Consider the following 22719-nt stretch of genomic DNA (forward strand, 5'->3'; position numbering starts at 1 on the left):
ATACATAAATTTTGCAAAGGTTTGGTCTCCTCTAGTCCAAAGGTTATAATTCTGCTAGTATTTGTATTTATTAGTTATTTATATACCGCCTATCAATGGAGGTTGTCTAAGCAGTTTTTACATTCAGGTTCTCAAACATTTTTTCCCTATCTGTCCTGGTGAGCTCATAATCTACCTAACATATCTGGGGCAATGGAAGGTTATGTGATTTGCCCAGGGTCACAAGGAGCAGCACTGAGCTTGAAACCACAACCTCAGGGTGCAGGGGCTGTAGTCATGGTAATTCTGGCAAAGGGTCATAATCAAAGCAATTTACATTTATCATGTTTCTATGTTTCTATTATATGCAGCTACATTCTCTATCCCTAGTGGGCTCACAATCTAAGTTTTCTGTACCTGTAGGTTAGGTAACTTGCCCAGGGTCACAAGGAGCTACAATGGCAATTGAACCCAGATCCCTAAGTTCTCAGCCCACTATACTAACCATTAGGCCACTCCTCTACTCCAACTATTTATTTACTAGGATTTAACTGCCTTTTATATGAAGAGATTCAACCAAGGTGGTGTACAGCAATACAATTCAACATAAAGCTTACTATTTTGTTACTAGCATAACAGTAGTGAAAAGACAAAATCTAAACAAATACAATATATGAGATAAATTTAAAATCAGTACCCCGTCTTCTACAAAACCGCGCTAGCGGTTTTTAGTGCAGAGAGCCGCGCTGAATGGCCCGCACTGCTCCCGACACTCATTGAGTTCCTATGAGCGTCAGGAGCAGCGCGGGCCATTCAGCGCGACTCTCTGCGCTAAAAACCGCTAGCACAGTTTTGTAGACGAGGGGGTTAATAATGAACGTTTCAAAAATATATGTACTTATTAACAGCACTGAAATTCAAATGAGATATAATACAGTGTCAGCATAATACTTAAGAAATATCTAATAAGAATACATCAGAATGGAGCCGCCAGTGCTGCTAGCAGCACTAACTCTGACAACAGGCGTCCAGCACCTGAGAAGGGGTCCTTCAGGGCCACCTTTAAAAAAGATTTTGCAGCCGTGGTATGCGTCCCGTGGTTGCCCTTGAGGCCGCGTCCAAAGGGGCAGGACACACCCCTCATGAGCACCTTCAAAGCCAAGAGGAGCAGAGGGCAGTAAATTATCATTGTGACCCATCATGGGTAAGAGAAAGGCAAAGATAGTTCGATCTTTGCCAACGGAGGAACCTATGGATTGTCATCTGCAGTCCCTACCTTCCCCGGTGATGGATGACAAGGTAATTACACCAGCTTATTCTGCATCTCTGTCTTCTGGCAAACCATCGCCACCACTTCAACATTCTGGTAACTTGGTGGGATTAGAATCTGTCCCCGGAGATGGGGCAGTTACATCTTCTTCCTTACAATCAGTGACTCCAATTGTAAATGCGGACCAAATTCAAGGTGACACTAGAACTCAGAGAAAGCAGTCCTTGGCTCCAGTTTCAATGGTAACAGAGCCAAGTTTAGACTCTCTCCCTAATGACAAAATAATTACCTTAAATGATGTTTGGCTAGCAGTTAATAGGATAGAAACCATGTTACAGGGCACTGTTTTAAAACTATGTCATTTTTCAACAGAAGTAGCTACTAAAGTTAATGAACAAAAGAATCAGATCATGACTTTGACAAGTAGATAAATTAGATAGTTCAATGAAAGGGTTACAGCAATCAGCTACTTCAAGTATGAAAGATAATATGTTGCTTCATATGCAATTGGAAAAAATGGAGAACTAGCTGAGAGCAAAAAAATCTCCGACTCCTCAACTTTCCAATTTCACATTATTTGGCCCCCTTAGAACTCCTGAAAATGTACTTAAGAGATACTTTGCAATATACTCAGGTGGAATCTTTTTCACTAGACAACTTGTACTACATTCCAAGGAGTACCAAGGTTACCAGAGAAGGAGACTTAGATAGGCTGGTATCTCCTGACAGCCTAAATATTTCCCAATTTTTAGAGTCTTCCAAAGATGTGTTAGCCACTATGTTGGTGATCTTTAAAATGGAAATTGAGAAGCAATGTATTCTCAAACTTTATTTTGAGAAAAAAACAAGCCCTGTTCTGTGAACAACAAATAAAAATGTTTTCTGATATGTCCAATCAGACACAGGTTAGGAGGAAACAGTTCCTACTGTCCAAGCCTAAGGTATTGGCAGTAGGAGCGAGTTTTTCCTAGTTTCCTTGTGTCTTATTACTTATAACAATGATAATATGGGTTTTTTTTTGATCCGTTACAGTTGGATACTTTTTTGAAGGATAAACCAGTTTTGAAAAATAATTCAGATATTAATTTTGAGGTTGTAGGGAATTAGTGACAAAAGAAAGAGAGAAATAAGCAATTTTGCCTGTTACTGGGTTAGAAAAATTTTCCCGAGTTTGTTAAAAGAGGCTCTAATTATGTGGACTAGAATATTTTATTTTTTGTTGGATGTTTTAGTGAAATGACAATATAATTTCCCTGATTTTTTGTTATAATTGTAACAAATATCAATAAATAAATAATTTTTTTTTTAAAAAAGAATACATCAGAACATTCAAATAACATAGATATGATGTTAATGCTTTTCTACAATATAGTTTATGATATAGTTGAGGAGCCAAGTGCAGATTGTCAGCATTACATTACTGTATACTGGCTGTCAGCATTTGTGTTGGCCTAAACAGATAGTCAGGAAAGGCCTATGGGATATTATATTAAACAAATCTGACCCTAGGAATGTTGGTGCAAATAGACTGAATGGCTCCTGGCCATTCAGTCTAACAAAAGACATTAGTGTGCCACTAACTGACTTCTAAAATACCAGTAATTGAGATTAAATACATGTAAGTACATTTGGCATAGTATTGGGGAGTAGCCTGCACAGCCCTGGAATTTCAACAGATGTGCTAAAGACAAATGCTTAAGGAAATCAGACAAAGAATGGCTCTAGCTACTTGTTCTTAAAGACAGGTGCTTATTGTCAATTGAGAGTCATTGGGCTAGATTCATAAAGCAAACCGATCATGTACTGATCGGTTTGCAATCTGATTTCCCTTTGGCCCGATTCACTTACCTCTCTGCCGACCATCCTCCAATCCACGCATGCAAATGAGGGGAACGGCATGCATAGTAGGCAGGGACATGATTCACTAACCAAAACCCTGCAACACCGACTGGGCTGGCCGATCACAAACAAACAACTGCTGAGGACCTGTCGCTCAAGCCCTATCCGACTGCCCTGCCTTCTGCCGCCCTGCTCTCTGCCCTGTCAGCCCCGATCTCCTGCTGCTCCGAATGCCTCCTGCAGCCCCAACTCTCCCGCTGCCCCGATTGCCTGCCTGCCACAAATGCCTGCCTGCCCCGACTCTTCCACCCTTCCCCACAGTGCAAGCCCGTAGTTTTAACCCACGGGCTTAAGCGGGTTAACACCACAGGCTCCAAAAGAAATTAATAAAAGAAAAAAAAAAAAAATCTCTGCCAGGCCCGGAAGTCCAGCGCACGCACAGACCATCTACAGATGGTCTGTGCATGCGCTGGGATCGCTATAGAGCAATCCGGGCAGACAGTTAGGGGTGTGATTCTGATTACCCTCATTGCATGAGGGTGATTCGTGAATCAGCCCCCCCGGACACGGATTGAAACGATCCGATCCGTGTCCTTAGTGAATCTAACCCATTGTGCCAGAAGGAAGATACTATTTTTAGAACAAACTCAAATTTATAAATACAGGCTAAAACCCTACCCCCCTCTTCTCTCTCTTCGCCTCAGCTCCTTCCCACCTCTGCATCTCACCTATTCAGACACACACAGGACATCCATTCATATAAACTGTCTTTTCTCTCTCATTCACCAAAACCAAAGGAAGAGTTTTGCAGCACATCTCTCTAAGCATTGTATCTTTGTAATATTGTCTATTCCTATAAAATATACTATTTATGTACCACCTGGCTGTTGTTTCATAATTCTACTTCCTGCTGCCTCTTTGAGAGCCGAACCCAGGAACTAAAATAGAATAGAAAAAAACCATAATAAAAAAGATCACATAGATTATAGATGGAGATAAGATAGGTGGTACAGAGTCCATTGGGATAATCAAATAGGAGGTTAAACTCAAGGCAAGTTAAAGAAGATACAGTGGTACCTTGGTTTACGAGCATAATTCGTTCCAGAAGCATGCTCGTAAACCAAAATACTCGTAAATCAAAGCGAGTTTCCCCATAGGAACTAAGGGAAACTCGCTTGATACGTTCCCACCCACCCCCACTCCTGAAAATTTTGGAGAGAGTGTGAACTCGCAGGCCTTGAGCATGCGCAGATGCTCAAGGCCCAGCAAAGAAGAGGAGGCAGATCTTCGGGCACCAGCACCAACGCACAGGACATGCCGGTGCCGATGGCCAGATGGAAGTAAGAAGCCTGTTTGGGTGGGTCTGGGGAATTTCAGGGGGGTGCAGGAATGCGGGGGGCGCCACTCGCAAATCGAGGCACGCTCAGTTTCCGAGGCACCGATTTTGTGAATGTTTTGCTCGTCTTGCAAAACACTCGCAAACCGGTGCACTTGTAAACTGAGGTACCACTGTATAAGGAACTGATTTAATTATGTTGTGTGTAATAAGCTAGTCCTGGTACAGAATGACCGTATAGTCATTCACCCTATGTATTAAAAGCTTGGGTGAAGAGCCAGATTAACTGCTTCTTGAAGAAGAGGTAATCTGGAGTTAGACATAGCCCAGGGGTGGGCAAACGTTTTGACTCGTGGGCCACAATGGGTTCTTAAATTTGACAAAGGGGCCAGACCAAGAGCAGATGGATGGAGTGTTTGTATGAGCTAATATAAATTAAATGTAAACGTCATAACATAAAACGTTTTGGTCTTTAAAAGGTAGCAAAGCATGAAAACGTAAGGCTTATTGTACATGATCATCTCTCCCTTCCTCTCCTTCAATTCTTCCTCTTTCCTTTCTCTCCCCCACATGTGCAGCATCTTTCCTCCCCTCTCACCCATCCCCTTGTGCCTTCCCTCTGCAGCATCTTTCTATCCCTCCATCCCCCTCTGCAGCAGAACCCTTGCCCAGCTTCTATCCCACCCTCCCATCCCTCGTGCAGAACCCTTGTTCAGCTTCCATCCTTCCCTCCCATCCCTCGTGCAGCAGAACCCTAGCCCAGCTTCCATCCTTCCCTCCCATCCCTTGTGCAGCAGAAGCCTAGCCCAGCTTCCATCCTTCCCTCCCATCCAAACCCCACCAACCACGAGCCCTACATACCTCCCTCTAAACAGGCTGCTTCACGGCCTTCTCTCGTCGGGGACTTCCGTGTGCCGAATTACTGATGACATCATCAGTGATGTGGCAGAGGGAATTCCCCGATGAAAGAAGGCTGCAAAGCAGCCTGTTTAGAGTGCTGCCGGCCCTATGCTGCTCTGGAGGGAGGTATGTAGGGCTCGCAGTTGCCAAGGTTTGGTTGGTCGGCAGGCCAGATTAAAAACCTAAATGGGCCGGATATAGCCCATGGGCCGTAGTTTGCCCATGTCTGACATAGCCCCTCTAGGAGTAAATTTTGCAGCATGGGAGATACTCTTGAGAAGGCTTGCTGGAGGGTATCACATCACACAATTTCTTTTGATGAGGGTACAGACAGTGATGCTCCTTGAGAAACCCTCAGAAGTCTCAAAGGGTATAAAAGGTTAGCTTATTTTTTTAGTATTTTAGCCCATCTTGTCTGAGGACCTTGAAAATGAAATAGAGAGATTTAAATTTAGCCCTATAAGATACTGGTAGCCAGTACAGATTTTGCAGGAAGGGTGTTATTTGGTCACACTGCTTGCAGCCTCATATCAGTCATGCTGCAGCATTCTAAATTAGTTGCAGTGATGCAAGCTCTTTTTGATTTGACCAGTGTACAGGGCATTACAATAACATCACGACTAGACTACTTTAACAGGGACCAATGTGTTCAGACTTGTTTTTTCAATATATAGAGAGGGGTTATGTAACTACTGTAGATGACAACATTTTTTCAAGGTTGTTTGAATTTGCAGGATCAGAGTGAATGATGAGTCTAGCAGTACCCTGAAATTCCTGACCTGGGATTTTAGGGGGAATTCATACTTCTCAAAATATATTTTGAAGTCAGGTATTGGTCCACTTGTATTAGGAACCCAAAAAACAAAAAGGACATAATAGCCATACTAGGTCAGAAAAATGGTAGCCCAGTATCCTGTTTCCACAGTGGCCAATCCAAGTCACAAGTACCTGGCAAAAACATAAATAGTAGCAACTTTACATGCTACCAATCACTATATCTATCTCAACAGCAGACTATGGACTTTTCTTCCAGGAAATTGTCTTCCTGTATGTTGTTGACTCTGGCCAGCATAACAGCTGGTGAGCTTCCTGGCCCAAGGGAGCACTTCTTGTGTCCCCTTGACGATGGACATACACCACCAACATGGCGATGTCAGAATACTCGTGCCACTTTTCTTTCCATAGTGGGCTGGAGATGAGTAACGCCAGCTGAATCGCCCGAAGCTCCAGATGATTGATCGACATGGAGTCCACTGCCCCTGAATGAAGCAGTCCCCACAGTGAGAACCACAACTCTAAGATCTGAAGAAGCTTGCCCTGGCGGAGAGCTTCCCCCTGTAGCCACCAGCGCAGATTGCTGTGAGCTGGTTCTGTCCAGGGGAGCAGCATCTGAAGGGGATGATGCTGCAGAGACCACAGAAAGAAGAGGGAGTCCTGTAGAGGGCACATGTGCACTCTGGCCCATGGGATCCCTCCAAGGAGGATACCATGGGTCCCAGCACCTGAAGATAATGCCAGGCCATGGGAGCTGGAAGGTCCAGGAGATCTCTGATCTGCTGCTGAAGTTTCTATCAGGAAGAAACACGACCCTGCTGGGTGTCAAAGAGAAGCCCAGATACTCCAATGTCTGTGATGTCACCAACTGGCTCTTCTTAAAGCTAACAATCCAACCCAAACACTGTAGCACAGTCTCCACCGCACGTTCGCACTCTTGTCAAGAAGGAACCTGGATCAACCAGTCGTCAAAGTAAGGATGGACCTGGATACCCTGCCTACAAAGAAAAGCTGCAACAACTACCATCATCTTGGTGAAAGTGTGGAGAGCTGTGGAGAGCCCAAAGGGAAGAGCCACAAACTGGAAATGCTGTTGCAGAACATGGAAATGCAGAAACCTGTGATGCTCCGGAAAGATTGGAATATGGAAGAAGCCTCCATGAGATCCAAGGATGCTAGAAGCTCCCCAGGAGAGACAGCAGCAATGACTGTGCATACAGTTTCCATTCAAAAATGAGGAATCCGCAGGAAGCAATTGACCGACTTGAGTTCCAGAATGGGTCTCCAGTCCTCCAAGCCTTTCTTTGGCACAATGAAGTATAAGGAGTATCAGTCTAAGCCCGATCCATGTTCTGGAATGGATTCTATTGTTTAAGAATACAAGAATAGCCTTACTGGGGCAGACCAATGGGCCATCAAGCCCAGTAGCCTATTCTCACGCAGGTCAATCCAGGTCACTAGTACCTGGCCAAAACCCAAGGAGTAGCAATATTCCATGGATGTCCAAGAGATGTTGCAGAGTAGCGCAGCAGACCTTTGACCCCCCCCCCCCCTCCGGCCATCCTGCCAGCAAGTCCAGAAACAAATCCAGAGGCAGGCAAAAGAAGTCTATCTTGTGCCCCTCCTGAATAATGTCCAGCATCCATTGATCCGAGTCCACGTGTGGTAAAATGGAGAGAACCGGCTCCTGATATGAGGAAATCCTGCCTGAACTCTGGTGTCATTGGGGCTTGTTAGGAGTAGTAGCTGCCTGGAATCTAGATGCCTGAGGACATCTGGAATCATTTTAATGAGGACGGCATCTCTGGGAATATCTTTGGGAGGAAGAGCCCGAGGATTCCTGACAAAATCTGCAGGACGGAAAAAAGGTACTTTGGTACCATTCTGAAGTCCAGTGAGACTTGTTCACAGCGACACTGGCCATAAGGACATCCAGACCTTTCCCAAAAAGAAGCTGACTCTTGAAAGGGAGGCTACTTAAAGTGACCTTGGAGGCAGCATCCCCAATCCAATGATGGATCCAAAGAGTCCGGGGCACAGATAAGCTGAGACCTTATTAAGAAATCAGATAAGATCATAAAGGATGTCCACCACATAATCCAAAGAGCTTTCTGGGGTATCCCATTGTTGCATAACCAGCCCAAGAAGCTGTGGATGGGATGGAAGAAAGGAGTACAGCACATAACCGAACACTGTGACATGGAAGATGGAGATTCCAATTTGAGCTATTTTAGAACATCAGCAATAAAATGATGGACAGAAACATTCTTAAAAAGTCTGCGAATGGAGGGGTCTTCACCCAAATGCTCTCAGGGCAACCGTGCAGATTCGTCCCGGCCAGGGCAGCAGCAGGATCTAAAAAAGAAATATCGTCAGGAGACAGAAGAGACATAAAATCCATATGGCAGTTAAAGCAGCTGAGCGCTGTCATAGCCGGACAAGAGGGATCCCAAACAGGCATCTCTGCCACTGGCGCAACTGGTTTAGAAGAAACATATGCGCCCACCTGCTGCATAAAACAAGTTGGGTCCAAAGCAGATGCTTTCCAGAGGAGCTGAATAAAGTCCAGGGAAAATTCACACCCCTTAGCCACTGCCAGGCCCTGCTGAGGTGCCCGTACCGCACCAAAGGAGTCCCCAACTCGGAAAACAGGTTTTTGGTGCCAGACTCCACAACAGCTTCTAGGTGAAACTTTTTTGCCAAAATGATGGACCCAAGCTGGCTCCCCAACCTTGGAGGACCCAGAGGAGGCAAAGCCCGAAGCTCTCGTCCCCTACCCCAGCACGTTGTGGCAGTGGAACACAGTTGCTTATCTGATGACAATCCAGCACAATTAATGCAAACATTCGACAGATTAGGGACTGAAAAGACCATCCAAAATGATTTTTAATACAACTGAGAGGTTTTGAGGCAGAAATAAACTGAAAAAGGATCAATAAAAATCCAAGATGGCTGCCACCAACAAATTTGCACCAAAAACGGAAAAAATAAAGAAAATCCAAAAATAAAAAAATAGTGATTTGGGGATTGGTGAGGTGGAGACCTGAAACCTACCCTCAGAAACTCTGAAAAATTAGTTTTACAGATTTCCACAGACTCCCCTCAAAGCTCCCATAGAAAATACACTTCAACTCCCTATTCGCGGTTTCATTGTTCACAGTTTCGATTATTCGCGGGGGGGGGGGTTTCCCCAGGCCCCCCTGGAGAAATGCTCGTTGGCAGCCCGCATTAAAAAAACAGCCCTGGGACTTGGATTAGGGCAGGAGGGAGGTGAAGGGGGGCCATCGGAGGCGCAGAGGGCCATCGGAAGCAGAAGCAAGCAGCTGCCCCAGGAGCACGGACCTTACCTGGTGGTCTAGTGGTGACGCGGGGCAGGAGCGATCTTCCTACACTCCTGCCCCGTGCAAAGCCGTGCTGTGAGTTCCCTTGGTCTCACAAGACTACAACAGGGAGTTCCTGTTGTAGTCTTGTGAGACCAAGGGAACTCACAGCACGGCTCTGCATGGGGCATGAGTGTAGGATGATCGCTCCTGCTCCGTGTCACCGCTAGACCACCAGGTAAGTCCGGAGGTGGGTCAGAGCCGGCTCAAAAGTTATTCACGAATTTTCCCTATTCGCGGGCTGGCTCTGCCCCTAACCCCCGCGAATAGGGAGGGAGAAGTGTAATGGAGGTGTACTTACAGTCTGTGCAATGCCTGTCTGTCAGCTCTGTTACATTACAGCTGAATGAAGGAAAGGATTTTCTGCCTCAGAAACTGCTCCAAATGACCAAACTTGAAGATCTTTGGACTGCCAGTTGGTTGGACTCTGACTGTTATCTCCATCCCCATCAAACCACTCCACGCGATCAGGGGCAGGAAATGCAGCCTGTATCTGAAACCCGGAGGGAACTTTACTCAGGACGCATATAGCCTGCGCTTAAACTCCCAGGGGAATGGATCCCAAGTTCAAGAAGGGTGGCACACAGTAGGCTGGCTCCACAGGTCCACCAAAGTTTCTCTGTGAAGCATTAGTCCTGCTCTTTGGGACTGCATCCTTTCCTCCGACAGAGGACTACTGCAAAGGGGTCTCATGGCACACAAGCCACCAAAAAAAGACGAAAAAAAAAAGAAAAAAAAAGAAAAAGATGGAGAGCAGGCTCCTGCACGAATTGCTTGAAGAAACTGAAACTGTAGGAGGCTCTAGCTCTCTCTCTAAGGTAGGAAGAGCACATGCTCAGAAAAGTGTTTGAATTTCTGCAACTCCTGGATTGCAGGTAGGGATTGAATACCTAGCATACTGAATCCGGAAGGAACATAACAGTTATCACATCCTCTGGCAATTTGTTCCAGAGCTTAGCTATTCTCCAAGTGAAAAAATATTTCCTTCTATTGGTTTTGAAGTTAGAGGGAAATAGTTTTATTGAGTGTCCCCCTAATCTTTGTAATTTTGAATGGAATAAAAAAAAAAAAAATCGATTCACTTGTATTCATTCTACACCACTCAGGATTTGTAGACTTCAATCATATCATCCCTCAGCAGTCTCTTTTCCATGCATTTTTACTACGTAAGAAGCAGTATTGGTTTTTAGACTTGTAATGCACTTTTTATAATTTCTGTATTTCCTTTAGAACATTGTATTTATTATTCTGATTTTTTATTTATGTTTTATGCAAACACACTTTGTTTTCATTAGACTCTTGACAAAGGCTATTTTAGCCTAAACACTGTCAGTGTAAAAAAAAAGTTTCCAACTCTGCCGGGCACAGAGGGCCAGCGCATGCAAAGACCATCTGCAGGCAAACAAGATGGTCTGCGCATGCGTCAGGATTGCTGGAGAATGATCCATGCAGTCGGTTGGGGGCGTGATTCCAATCACCCTCATTTGCATGAAAACGCTTCATGAATCAGCCCCCTGGCCACGGATCGGATCGCATCAGATCCGTGGCCTTAGTGAATCCAGCCCTATAAGTTTTGCCAGGAAAGGAATGTTAGGGACTAGTCAATAGTTTTGAGCTTGTCCTCATCAAAGCAACTCTTTTTCAGTAGGGAGCACACCACAACTTTTTAGTGTTTTTGGCAACTGCCTTTCCACAAGCAAATAATTAACAATTTTAGTGGCCCCTTAAACAAGATATATCAATGCTTGCTTGTTGAACTATCTTTGCTTGACAGGGGTCTGCAACTCCCCCGATATTCGCAGGAGAAACAAAAATGGCAGCACAAGAAAACAAAACAAGAATCTTCCAAGTTTCCAAATTTTATTTAAAATTTGATTAAAAAGCTTATATAAAAAATTTCAAAGCATGCCCAGCAGTCCGCGTGAGCGGACTGCTGAGCACGATGGACCTCTGATCTGACCCAGCAGAGGCACTGCTTATGTTCTTATGTTAACATGTAATAGACAGACTTTAAAACATGATGAAACAGAAATGAGGAGGACATGGGAGGCACTACAATCTTCAGTTGCCTAAATGCAGATTATCCTAGCAAGCAGTTTTAAAGTACACAACAATCTCTGGTTTAAAGAAGCAGTGATTACTAGCAGGAAAAAGAATTTCAGAAAACAACTTTAACTTGGTTAACAAAACTTTACTTCTGTTCTCTAAGTCAGTGTTAGTTTTCACTTGCCTTGAATGCATAACATATTTCCATTTCCTGCAGCTCTATATTAGCTAGGTCTGGATAGGGCTGTACCTCCATAGGTTGACTTGGAAAGTTCTCATGACTTGTAGTCTCCTCTCCGGCCTCCTGCAGTTAGTTCCCTATCAATTGGTACCTCACCCTTTACCAGAAAACACAGCCCTGAGGTGCCTTAGCCATCTTCATGGGCTATTCCACCTCTCATGTGGGCTGCTCCTGCTCTTCCTGAGAGTCCTCCAGCACTCCTCTGGAATTCCCTAGCTCTCCCTTCTAAGAGTACAGCTTCCAGTAAGAGCCAAGTGCCCTGCCCCCAACCCCCAGGTATAGGAGTTTGTCTTGGGAGATTGAGATTCCTCTCCTGGTGTTTAAAGGGCCACTCCCTAGCAGGATGTGTGCACTGAGTGAGAGAGCTACCGGGAGTCTTGCTCCTCAGGTGCTCTTAGCCTGAATAGCACCAGATTCAACAATATCTGTTTTTAAATGTGAAGAATAATCTGTGTCAGCTTCATATAGTCTGTAAGCTTCGGAACACTTCTAGCAGGCAAACCTTGTCTATCACTCTCTCCCAGTTGACTCTTTGCCCCAGTCATCTCTTTGCCAGTGGAAGCGGTCTTCTTTCTCATGGCGGTCAGCTGTTTGGAGATGCATGGAAGAGATAATCTGTGGGCGCATACGCTGAAGAGGACGAAGGCCCGACTGGCGTGCCAGGAGAAGCACAGAAATGGTCAATGGGAGAGGGGGGTGCTGAAGAGAGCCACCGGGGACCTGGCCCAGTAGCGGCCAGGTCCCCCAAATTAAAAAGGTAGGCCGCAGTTAAGCTGGGGCAGCTGGAGGCCTGGTAGAGGAGGAGGGAAATGGAAGGGAGAAGAGGTACTGCTGGACTTGTGGTGTTTGTTCTCAATAACTACATGATCAGGCTTCATACTCCCTCAGCTCTTTTTCCTTCCAACCTTCTAAAGGAGGCCAAGGAAAAAATTATCAGACACAAAAGTATAGTTTAAACATGCAAAGCCTTGGGAATTATTGGCATCCTACTAACTGGTAGGGAATCAATCAAGAATCTCCCCAAACTACAAGTGACAAGCTATTTTATTGGGCTTTAATTCATTATTAAACTTATGTAGTTGGTACATCTTCCAATTAAATTACAATTGCTTCATTAAGGTCCAATGATAGATTGCTTACTCCAGCAATGTCACATGGTTTTCTTTCATTAGTAATTTTCCCTAGCAACTATTATGACTTAGTTATCACATGCTATTGGTTTCATCCCTGTCAGCAAAAGAGGGGGTAGCCACATGTCCACTTAGGATATAATGACCTACTAATGCCCAATCTTACAGGAAATAGCAACTGTGACATACATCTATTTTTAAAACTTTAACATTTGCTAACCAAGCAATATTATTTTTATCCTTCAATTTCATCTTTTTATTTAGCGTCTTTTCAGGTTCCCAGGCAAGGGGTGTCTCATACATATTGGGTTATGCAACACCCCCCCCCTTCCTTATATCTTGCTTAATACAATTATGTCCATCAGGGGAAGGGAGAGGAAGAGCTGCTGTTGGACAGAGGAGGAGGAAAAGAGAAGAGAGAAGTACTGCTGGATATGAGGAAGGGAGAGGAAGATGTGCTGCTGGACAGGAGAGGAAGGAAAGGGAAAGGAGAAAAGTTACTGCTGGACAAGAGGAACGGAGGGGGACAGGTGCTGCTGGATAGGGGAGGACGGAAAGGGAAGGGAGAAGAGGTACTTCAGGACATGGGGAAAGGAAGAGATGCTGCTGGACAAGGGAGGGAGAAGTGGGAAGGAGAAGAGGTGCTGCTGATCCTGGCAGAAGGGGAGGGGAAGGGAAGGGAAAGGTGCTGCTGGACTTGAAGGAGAAAGGGAGGGAAGGGAGAGGAGATGTGCAATGAAGGGGTAGGTGAGATGTTGCATGAGGGGACAGCATATTAGTTGTAAGTGGGGTTGGAAGGAGGGAAGGAAGAAAAATTGTTTCAGGAGGGGTGAATAATGAGAAGAGGGAGAAATGGAGTGGAGGGGACAGAGAAATGGTGCATGTGGAGAGAGCATGTGAGAGGGATTGGGGAGAAGGGAAGGGAGGAAAATTGTTGCAGGAGGGGTGAATAATGAGAAGAGGGAGAAATGGAGTGGAGGGGACAGAGAAATGGTGCATGTGGAGAGCATGTGAGAGGGATTGGGGAGAAGGGAAGGGAGGAAAATTGTTGCAGGAGGGGTGAAGAGGAGGTAGAAATGGTACATAATAATAATAATAATAACAGTTAATATACTGCAGGACCGTGAAGTTCTATGCGGTTTACAATGATTAAAAATGTTACAGATTGAGTAGTACTAACAGAGTTGAAGTTTAGCAATCAGTTGTGGGGAAGGATTGTGCAGTGCAGCTGCCTACGTACTTTAGGAACAGATATGTTTTTAGGTGTTTCCTGAATTCCCCATAGGTATTCGCAAGCATGAGTAATTGTTTCAGATCTTTACCCCATAATGCTGCCCAATATGAGAAGAGATGTTGATGATGTCTTTTAAATTTACATCCTCTAACCGGTGGGGAAACGAAATTCACATTTGAGCTTCTCATATGTTGATTGGTTGAAAAAGAGAAAAGGTCAGATATATATCTGGGGGCTAGGCCGAAAAGTACCTTAAAGCAGAAACAACCAAACTTAAACTTCACACGAGCCTCCATCGGCAACCAGTGCAGGAGTCGGTAGGAAGGAGTTACGTGATCGAACTTATTCAACCCAAAAATCAGCCTGACCACCGCATTTTGCACTATTTGCAATCGCTGCAAGTTCTTCTGGGTAATTGGCAGATAGGCGATATTGCAATAGTCAAGTTGGCTTAGTATAAGAGATTATATCATAATTCTGAACAATGAAGCATCAAAATATGCTCTAATGGACCAAAGCTTCCAGAGAGTAAAAAAAAACCCTTTCTAACCAAAGAGTCCACCTGGTCTTTCATGTTTAGGCCCTGGTCTAGTATTACTCCCAATACCTTCATAGTAGATTGGCTAGGGTAACTAAGTTTGTTGATGTGCAGCGATGCTTTAGTATCTATTGGGTGTGGCGAGGCTACGAAGAATTTTGTTTTTTTCTGAGTTTAGCTTCAGTCTAAATTCAGACATCCATTGTTCCATCACATTTAGTACTTCTGTTGCCGTAGGATTAGCTTCGGAGAGAGAGGTAGTGAATGAGATGATGATCGTGAAGTCATCTGTGTAACTAAAAAATTTTATCCCTAGTTGGGACAATTGCGCACCTAGTGATGACATGTAAACATTGAAAAATAATGGGGACAAAAGGGCCCCTGTGAAACGCCAGACGGATTACTCCAAGTGTCAGAGAGATTGTAGTTAAAGCGTACTTGATAGGTGCGGGACATAAGGAAACCTCAGAACCAGTCTAGCACCTCACCTCTGATCCCAATTGCATCTAAGCTTTGTAACAGCTTCCCATGGTCCACTAAGTCAAAGGCGGAACTCATGTCAAATTGCATAATCAGGGCATTGAGGCCTCTACTAAACAAGGAACATAAATTGTCTAAGATTGCCGCAATTACTGTCTTCATACTGAATAAAGGTCTGAAACCAGTTTGAGTTTCATGTAAAAGAGAGAACTGGTCAAGATATTCCATCAATTCCAGTCCTTCCATGATCTTTACAACAAATTGAATGGATGCTACTGGTCTATAGTTGGTTACTAATGTTAGTGATTCTTTATATTTTTTTGGAATTGGGTTTATTATGATGTGGCCATTATTAGGAAGGAATTTAACATTTTTAAAATTATCGGTCAGATAGTTCAGCAAAGTTAGTTTAAAGCCTAATGAGGCTGCTTTCATAATTTATGTGGAACAGGAGTCCAAGACGTACATGGGGAGAGAGCATATTAGTTGTGGATGGGGTTGGAGAGAGATGGACTGGGGGTAGAAAAGAAATGATGTCACATTCAAGGGAAGGGGAGAGAAGAGAGATAGCGTGCAGGAGGCAGAAAGTGTTGGGATCATGAAGAGAGGGAGAGATGTTGGATGGGGAGGGCAGAAAGGAGGAAAGGAGAAATATCACGCTCTGGGGAAGGGGGGAAGGGCAGAGAGTGAAAAATTGGACTCATGGAGGAAGAGAGAGAGATGTTGGTTGGGGGAGAGAATGAGGACCGGAGGAGAGGAAGCATGCAGAAGGCAGAGAGAAAGAAATGTTGGACTGGTGGAGGGAAAGGAGGGAGAAATGTTGGACTGGGAGGGGGGGCCAGAAAGGAGGAAGGGAGAGAGAAATGTTACACGGGGGGGGGGGGGGCAGATGACTCAAAGAAGGGAGAGATGTCAGATCCTGAGAAGGGTGATGGAAGAAGGGGGAGATGTCAGACCACTGAATAGGGAAGGGGGAGGGAAAGAGAGAGACGCCAAAACAGGGAATGAAAGGGAAGGAGGGGAGATTGAGATGCCAGACTGTGGGAAGGAGAGGAGAAAGATGTCAGACCACTGGGGGGAGGGAGGGAAGGCAAGAGAAGTCAGACCACTGTGGGGAGGGAAGGAAGGAGAGAGATGTCTTACAATGGAAAGGAGGGAGGGAAGGAGAGAGAGATGCCAGACCATGGGAGAGTAGAGAGATAGGAAGGTAAGACGTGGAAAAGTAAATTTTGAGAAGAAAGCAGAAACCAGAGACTGGGAAAAGATGAGTAGAAAAATTAAATCAGGGAGGAAGTGACATCACCGATGCGAATGGTCGGTTGATGGGTGAGCCACTGAAGTCTATCAAAGTAGATCTTTGGGGATGGGGTAGAGAAAAGCTTTAGAGTCCATCAGCTTTAGAGCTAAAGTGTAATGGAGATCCATCGAGAGTTGTCATTTGAAATGAGTGCTGTTTAGGGATTTTCCTTGGACCATTTAATAGATGGATCCTGACAGGCGGCAGAAGTGAAGGATCCACAACCTATGCTGAGACTAAAAGTTGCAAAACTTTACAATTTCACAAGCTAAGAAATGGGCGAAGAGATTAGGGTAGCTGAGAGCCTGATGATCCCAGTTCAAGACTGGGTTGACCCAAGCAAAAATAAATTGTCTTGCCACAGTTCTGGGGTAAAATACATACCTCCATTAGATGAAGTGCTTACTTAAATTAATTATCGTTATTATTGACTATCAGCACAGATCCGTGTGGTCAAAAAGGGCAACAGCTACAGCGTTGGAATGACGGGCTAAAACACAAACCTGCAGATATGAAATCTGAAACCGCAGCTGTCAATAAACTAAGGAAAATTTTTAAAGCTGTGCGGTTTTAGGTCCCTGAGGTCGGCGTTTTACTCCTTCCCGATCTGAAACAATGTCAAAACATAGCATTACCATTCTACAAATTGGCATTTTGTGAAATAAAATAACACTCTTTTCAGCTACAGTAGCAGAATAACGCTCAGAATTTAGTTAGTTGGTTGGACTGAGAACTTTTCAGCATCCCCTCTTAGGAGTAAGATTAGCTACCGGTACATAAATTGTTTTTCTCAGTCGGTGCAGAATGTAAAGGAAGGTGGTCAGTTTTTCTCACAGGGTATAAGTTAACATTATAGCAGCAACCGGTGCTACAAGCTGGTTATACACAATTTTCTGTACACATATCATCACATAGCACACTTCCTCTCCGTTAAACACATGCTATATACATTTATTCTCACTAACCCGAACATAACCATTACTTACCACTGAAAAAAAATAGGCTCTTCCTTTTCTAACACCTCACCTTGAGGTGGGGGACAACTTCCGGCTCGGCCCGGCCCTCCCACGTGATCCGGTCGCCACCATAGAGAAAGCTCACGGAAGTAGCTAGAAAGAAAGAACGTGAGGAGAGCAGTCCATCCTCCCCGTCAAAAAAAATAGATCTAATCGTTTAAAGATGTATGAATATATTAGGCATGCGTGTTTTGTATTCTAATTTTGATGCTATTACCGCAATTTGCAACTTGTAAAAATAGTAGATTGATGTTGGGTGCCCCTAACTGGTTTGATTCTGATTTGGTCATACTGCTTTATTTCTTTAAGAGTTTGATCTTTTTAGGGAGCTGTAAGTATAAAGATTTCACCCTGAATAACTCTGTATCATTTATGCGTCATATTCTCGGAACATGGTAAAAACAAAAAACAGGATTTTCTCTGCCAGACCGGGGCCTCTTATGACATGCTCTTCTCTTCCTGTGTGGGCGGAGCAGCAGAGAAGGAAAAGACTTTAGCGTGGGGACTCCCTAGAATAGATTGTAGAATGATAACCAGAGGGGCAGTAAAAATAAGCTATAGCTTATCACACAGAGGGAAAAAAAAAGAACAGCAATACTTTGAATTTAAAATTTTAGTAACCTGGTCAATCTTATTGAAACTAATTATTCAGATTTCTTTAATCAATTTTTATACTGTTCACCCAGGAGAATTCTGAATGATTTACATGAATTTATTCAGGTACTCAAGCATATTTTCCTGCATGTTATGGTGGGGCTCACAATCAATCTAATAATGTACCTAAGGCAATGGGGGGGGGGTTAAGAGACTAGCCCTGGGTTTGTACCCATAACCTCAGCATGCTGAGGCTATAGCTTTAACCACAGTGCCACACTCCCCCCTAGGCAAGTTAATGTTACTGTCTTTTAAACAATGCAGCAGGATGTAGCTGCTCCTTCTTCCGTTAATATTTCTAAACCTGCAGCAGGAGAAGATCAACACCTTCTGGATGGATTAATGTGTGAGGCTGTTGAAAAGGTGGAATCTGTCTTTCTACCAGAAAATGCTTGTGTTCAAAAGTTACATGACTCCAAGGTGCACTATGTTTATTGCCCTCTCCCCATGTTTCTTGGACATGAGTTTTTCAACTTTAACCCAGAGTGTGAATTAAGTGCAAAACCCTTCTGCCTGCAGTTACACCAGCTGCAGCATGGTTTTGCTTTTCGGGTGGCTTTGAAGGATACCTGAGTGTAGGGTTACCAGACATCCGGATCCCCCCCAGAAATGTCCTCCTTTTGAGGACATGACTGGAGATCCGGATGGCTTTTGAAAACCCAGCAGACAGCGGGGGGTGGGGGGGACTGGGGCATGATGGGGCGGTGATGGGTGGAATTGCACGGGTCTAGGGGTCAGGATTTCCAAATGGGTAATCTGGTAATCCTAAAAAAACCACTCCTATCAAAAGCATAGGATATGTAGAATCACGCAGGATGTACCAGGATCCTGCAAATCTGACCCCAGGAAGGGCTGCATCTATCTGGTTTCAGCACCCTCAACCACCTATAAGGCAGGAAACATCCATTCCATGCACTCTTTCCCTATCAAAAGCACAGGATATGCCAGGATGTTTCAGGATATCCAGGATCCAGCAGGATCTGTCAGGATCCTACAATTCTGACCCCAGGAAGGGCTGCTTCTATCTGGATTCAGCACCTTTAACCACCTATAAGGCAGGAAACATCCAGTCATAAGAACATAAGCTGTGCCTCTGCTGGGTCAGACCAGGGGTCCATTATGCCCAGCAGTCTGCTCACGCGGCGGCCCATCAGGTCCAGGACCTGTATAGTAATCCTCTATTTATACCCTTCTATCCCCTTTTCCTTCAGGAAATTGTCCAATCCCTTCTTGAACTCCAATACCGTACCCTGTCCTATCACGCCATCTGGAAACGCATTCCAGGTGTCCACCACCCGTTGGGTGAAGAAGAACTTCCTAGCATTGGTTCTGAATCTGTCCCCTTTTAATTTTTCCAAATGCACTCTCGTTCTTGTAGTTTTCGAAAGCTTGAAGAATATGTCCCTCTCCACTTTCTCTATGCCTTTCATGATTTTGTAAGTCTCTATCATATCCCCTCTAAGTCTCCGCTCTCCAGGAAAAAGAGCCCCAGTTTCTCCAATCTTCCAGCATATGAAAGGTTTTCCATACCTTTTATCAAACGTGTTGCTCTCTTCTGAACCCTCTCGAGTATCGCCATATCCTTCTTTAGGTACGGCGACCAATATAAGATGCAGTACTCCAGATGCGGGCGCACCATCGCCCGATACAACGGGAGGATAACTTCTTTCGTTCTGGTTGTAATACCCTTCTTGATTATACCTAGCTTTCTTAGCAGCCACTGCACACTGTGCCGACGACTTCATGGGCTTGTCCACTATTACCCCCAAGTCCCTTTCTTGGGTACTCTCACTCAGTAACAGCCCTTCCATCATGTAGCTGTACCTCGGATTTCTGTTCCCTATGTGTAAGACTTTACATTTCTCTACATTAAACTTCATCTGTTATCTCGTCACCCACTCCGCAAATTTTATAACTTTGCACTTTGTCCCTGATTCCAGGTCATTAATGAATATATTGAACAGCAGCGGTCCCAGCACTGGCCCCTTCGGGACACAGCTTGTGACCCCTTTCCAGTCAGAGTAGTGTCCCTTAACTCCTACCCTTTGTTTCCTATCTGCCAGCCAATTTCTGATCCATCTGTGCACGTCCTCTTCCACCCCGTGGTTCCACAGTTTCCTTAGTAGGTGCTCATGGGGTACCTTGTCAAAGGCTTTTTGGAAGTCCAGATATATGATGTCTATGGGGTCACCTTTGTCCAATTGTTCACTTATCCCCTCAAAGAAGTGCAGTAGGTTCGTTTGGCAAGATCTTCCTTTACAGAAACTATGCTGGCTTGTTCTCATCAGATTGTTTTTTTCTATATGCTCATTGATACTGTCCTTGATCAATGATTCGGCTATCTTCCCCGGAACTGAGGTTAGGCTCACCGGTCTGTAGTTCCCCTGGTCACCTCTCGATCCTTTTTTGAAGATAGGTGTAACATTTGCTATCCTCCAGTCCTCCGGGATTACCCCTGTTTTTAAGGATAGGTTGCAGATCTGTTGCAGTAACTCCGCTGTTTCGTCTCTGAGCTCTTTCAGTATTCTCGGGTGGATTCCGTCTGGGCCTGGAGATTTGTCAGTTTTTAATCTATCTGTTTGAGTACATCTTTGAAGCATACCTCCATGCATGATAATTTTCCCTCTTGTTCCCCCTTGAAGATTTTTTCCGGTTCCAGCTGCTGTTCAATATATTCATTAACAATCTGGAAACGGGGACGAAGTGTGAAGTTATCAAGTTCACGGATGACACAGAACTCTCCAACAGGGTCAGAACTGTTGAGGAATGCAAAGAACTGCAGAGCGACCTGAACAAACTGAGTGAGAGGGAAAAAAGATGGCAGATGAGCTTCAATGTGGAAAAATGTAAGGTCTTGCACATAGGGAAAGGGAACCCCATGTACAGCTATACGATGGGAGGGAGGGTGCTGGGGAAAGGCAACCTAGAAAAAGTCCTGGGGGTATTGGTGGATACAACAGTGAAGCCAGCGGCGCAATGTGCAGCAGCCTCAAAGAAAGCGAACAGAATGTTGGGCATTATCAAAAAAGGTATCACTACCAGAATGAAGGAAGTTATCCTGCCATTGTATTGAGCGATGGTGCGCCCACATCTGGAATACTGCGTCCAATACTGGTCACCGTACCTTAAGAAAGACATGGCGATACTTGAGAGGGTCCAGAGGAGAGCAACAAGGATGATAAAGGGAATGGAGAACCTTTCATATGCCGAAAGGTTAGACAAACTAGGACTCTTTACCCTGGAAAAGCGGAGACTGAGAGGAGACATGATACAGACTTATAAAATCATGAAAGGCATAGAGAAGATGGAGAGGGGCAGATTCTTTAGACTAGCAGGGACAACAAAAACAAGAGGTCATTCAGAAAAACTGAGGGGACAGATTCAAAACGAATGCAAGGAAGTTATTCTTCAGTCAGAGGGTAGTGGACACCTGGAACGCGCTTCCAAGTGAGGTGATAGGACAGAGTACAATACTGGGGTTCAAAAAGGGACTGGATGACTTCCTGGAAGCGAAGGGGATTGCAGGGTACAGATAGAGGGTTACTTTACAGGACATTAAGCGAAAAGGGTAAGAGAGTTTTAGGTTATGAGCACTATCAGGTCATGGACCTGAGGGGCCGTTGCTTGAGCGGACTGCCGGGCACAATGGACCTCTGGTCTGACCCAACAGGGGCAATACTTATGTTCTTATGTCCTCTTTTGTGAAGACCGATGAGAAGAACGTGTTTAGTCTTTCTGCCACCTCTTCTTCCTCCTTCACCACTCCCTTCCTGTCTCCCTCATCCAGAGGTCCCACCTCCTCCCTCGCCGGCTGTTTTCCTTTCACATACCAGAAGAGTGGTTTAAAATTCTGTGCCTCCCTGGCAAGTCTCTCTTCATACTCTTTTTTTGCTTTTCTGACTACGCGGTGACATTCTTTTTGATGCTTCCTGTGCTCTTTCCAATTTTCCTTGGTTTTATCCTTTTTCACTTCCAGAATGATTTCTTTTTGTCTCCTATCACATTCAACTTCATTGGTTATCCATGCCGGGTCTTTTGCTTGATTCTTTTTGCACCCTTTTCTAAATCTGGGTATATACAGGTTTTGCGCTTTGTTTACCGTGTCTTTGAATAAGGACCAGGCATGCTCCACCGTCTGTGCTTTCCTGGAGCTGTTCCTGAGTTTCCTCTTCACCATTTGTCTCATGGCATCATAGTTCCCTTTCTTGAAGTTAAACGTTGTTGCAATGGTTCTCTTCCCTATTGGCATTCCTATTTCCACTTTGAACTGGATCATGTTGTGATCACTATTTCCTAATGGTCCCACTACTTCCACTTCCTTGGCAGGTCCTTTCAGCCCGTTGAGGATTAAGTCCAGAACAGCTGTCCCTCTCGTTGGTTCCTTGACAAGCTGTTCCAAGAAGCAGTCCCATACAGCCTCCAGGAACTCTGTTTCCTTTGTACATTTTGAAACTCCAAGACTCCAGTCTATCCCGGGATAGTTGAAATCTCCCATAAGTATGGTGTTTGTGTTTTTGCATTCCCGCCTCAATTTGGCTCCCAGTTTGCTTCATTTTGCCCAGGTGGGCAGTAGTACAGTCTCATCTTTATCTCGGCTCCCTTTCT

General features: G+C 44.6%; 1 protein-coding gene across 3 annotated transcripts in view; it reads right to left on the reverse strand.

Annotated features, from left to right (window-relative positions):
* The window catches only part of LRSAM1 (leucine rich repeat and sterile alpha motif containing 1), a 542506-nt gene extending 524920 nt beyond the window's left edge, over positions 1-17586 (reverse strand). For all 3 annotated transcript variants that reach the window (XM_033960298.1, XM_033960299.1, XM_033960297.1), the window contains exon 1: positions 17431-17586. The gene's annotated coding sequence lies outside the window, so the exon portion shown is untranslated. The remainder of the gene's footprint in view (positions 1-17430) is intronic.
* Positions 17587-22719: the final 5133 nt, after the last annotated feature.

This window comes from Geotrypetes seraphini, chromosome 10 (genome assembly GCF_902459505.1).
Source record: "Geotrypetes seraphini chromosome 10, aGeoSer1.1, whole genome shotgun sequence".
Lineage (NCBI taxonomy): Eukaryota > Metazoa > Chordata > Amphibia > Gymnophiona > Dermophiidae > Geotrypetes > Geotrypetes seraphini.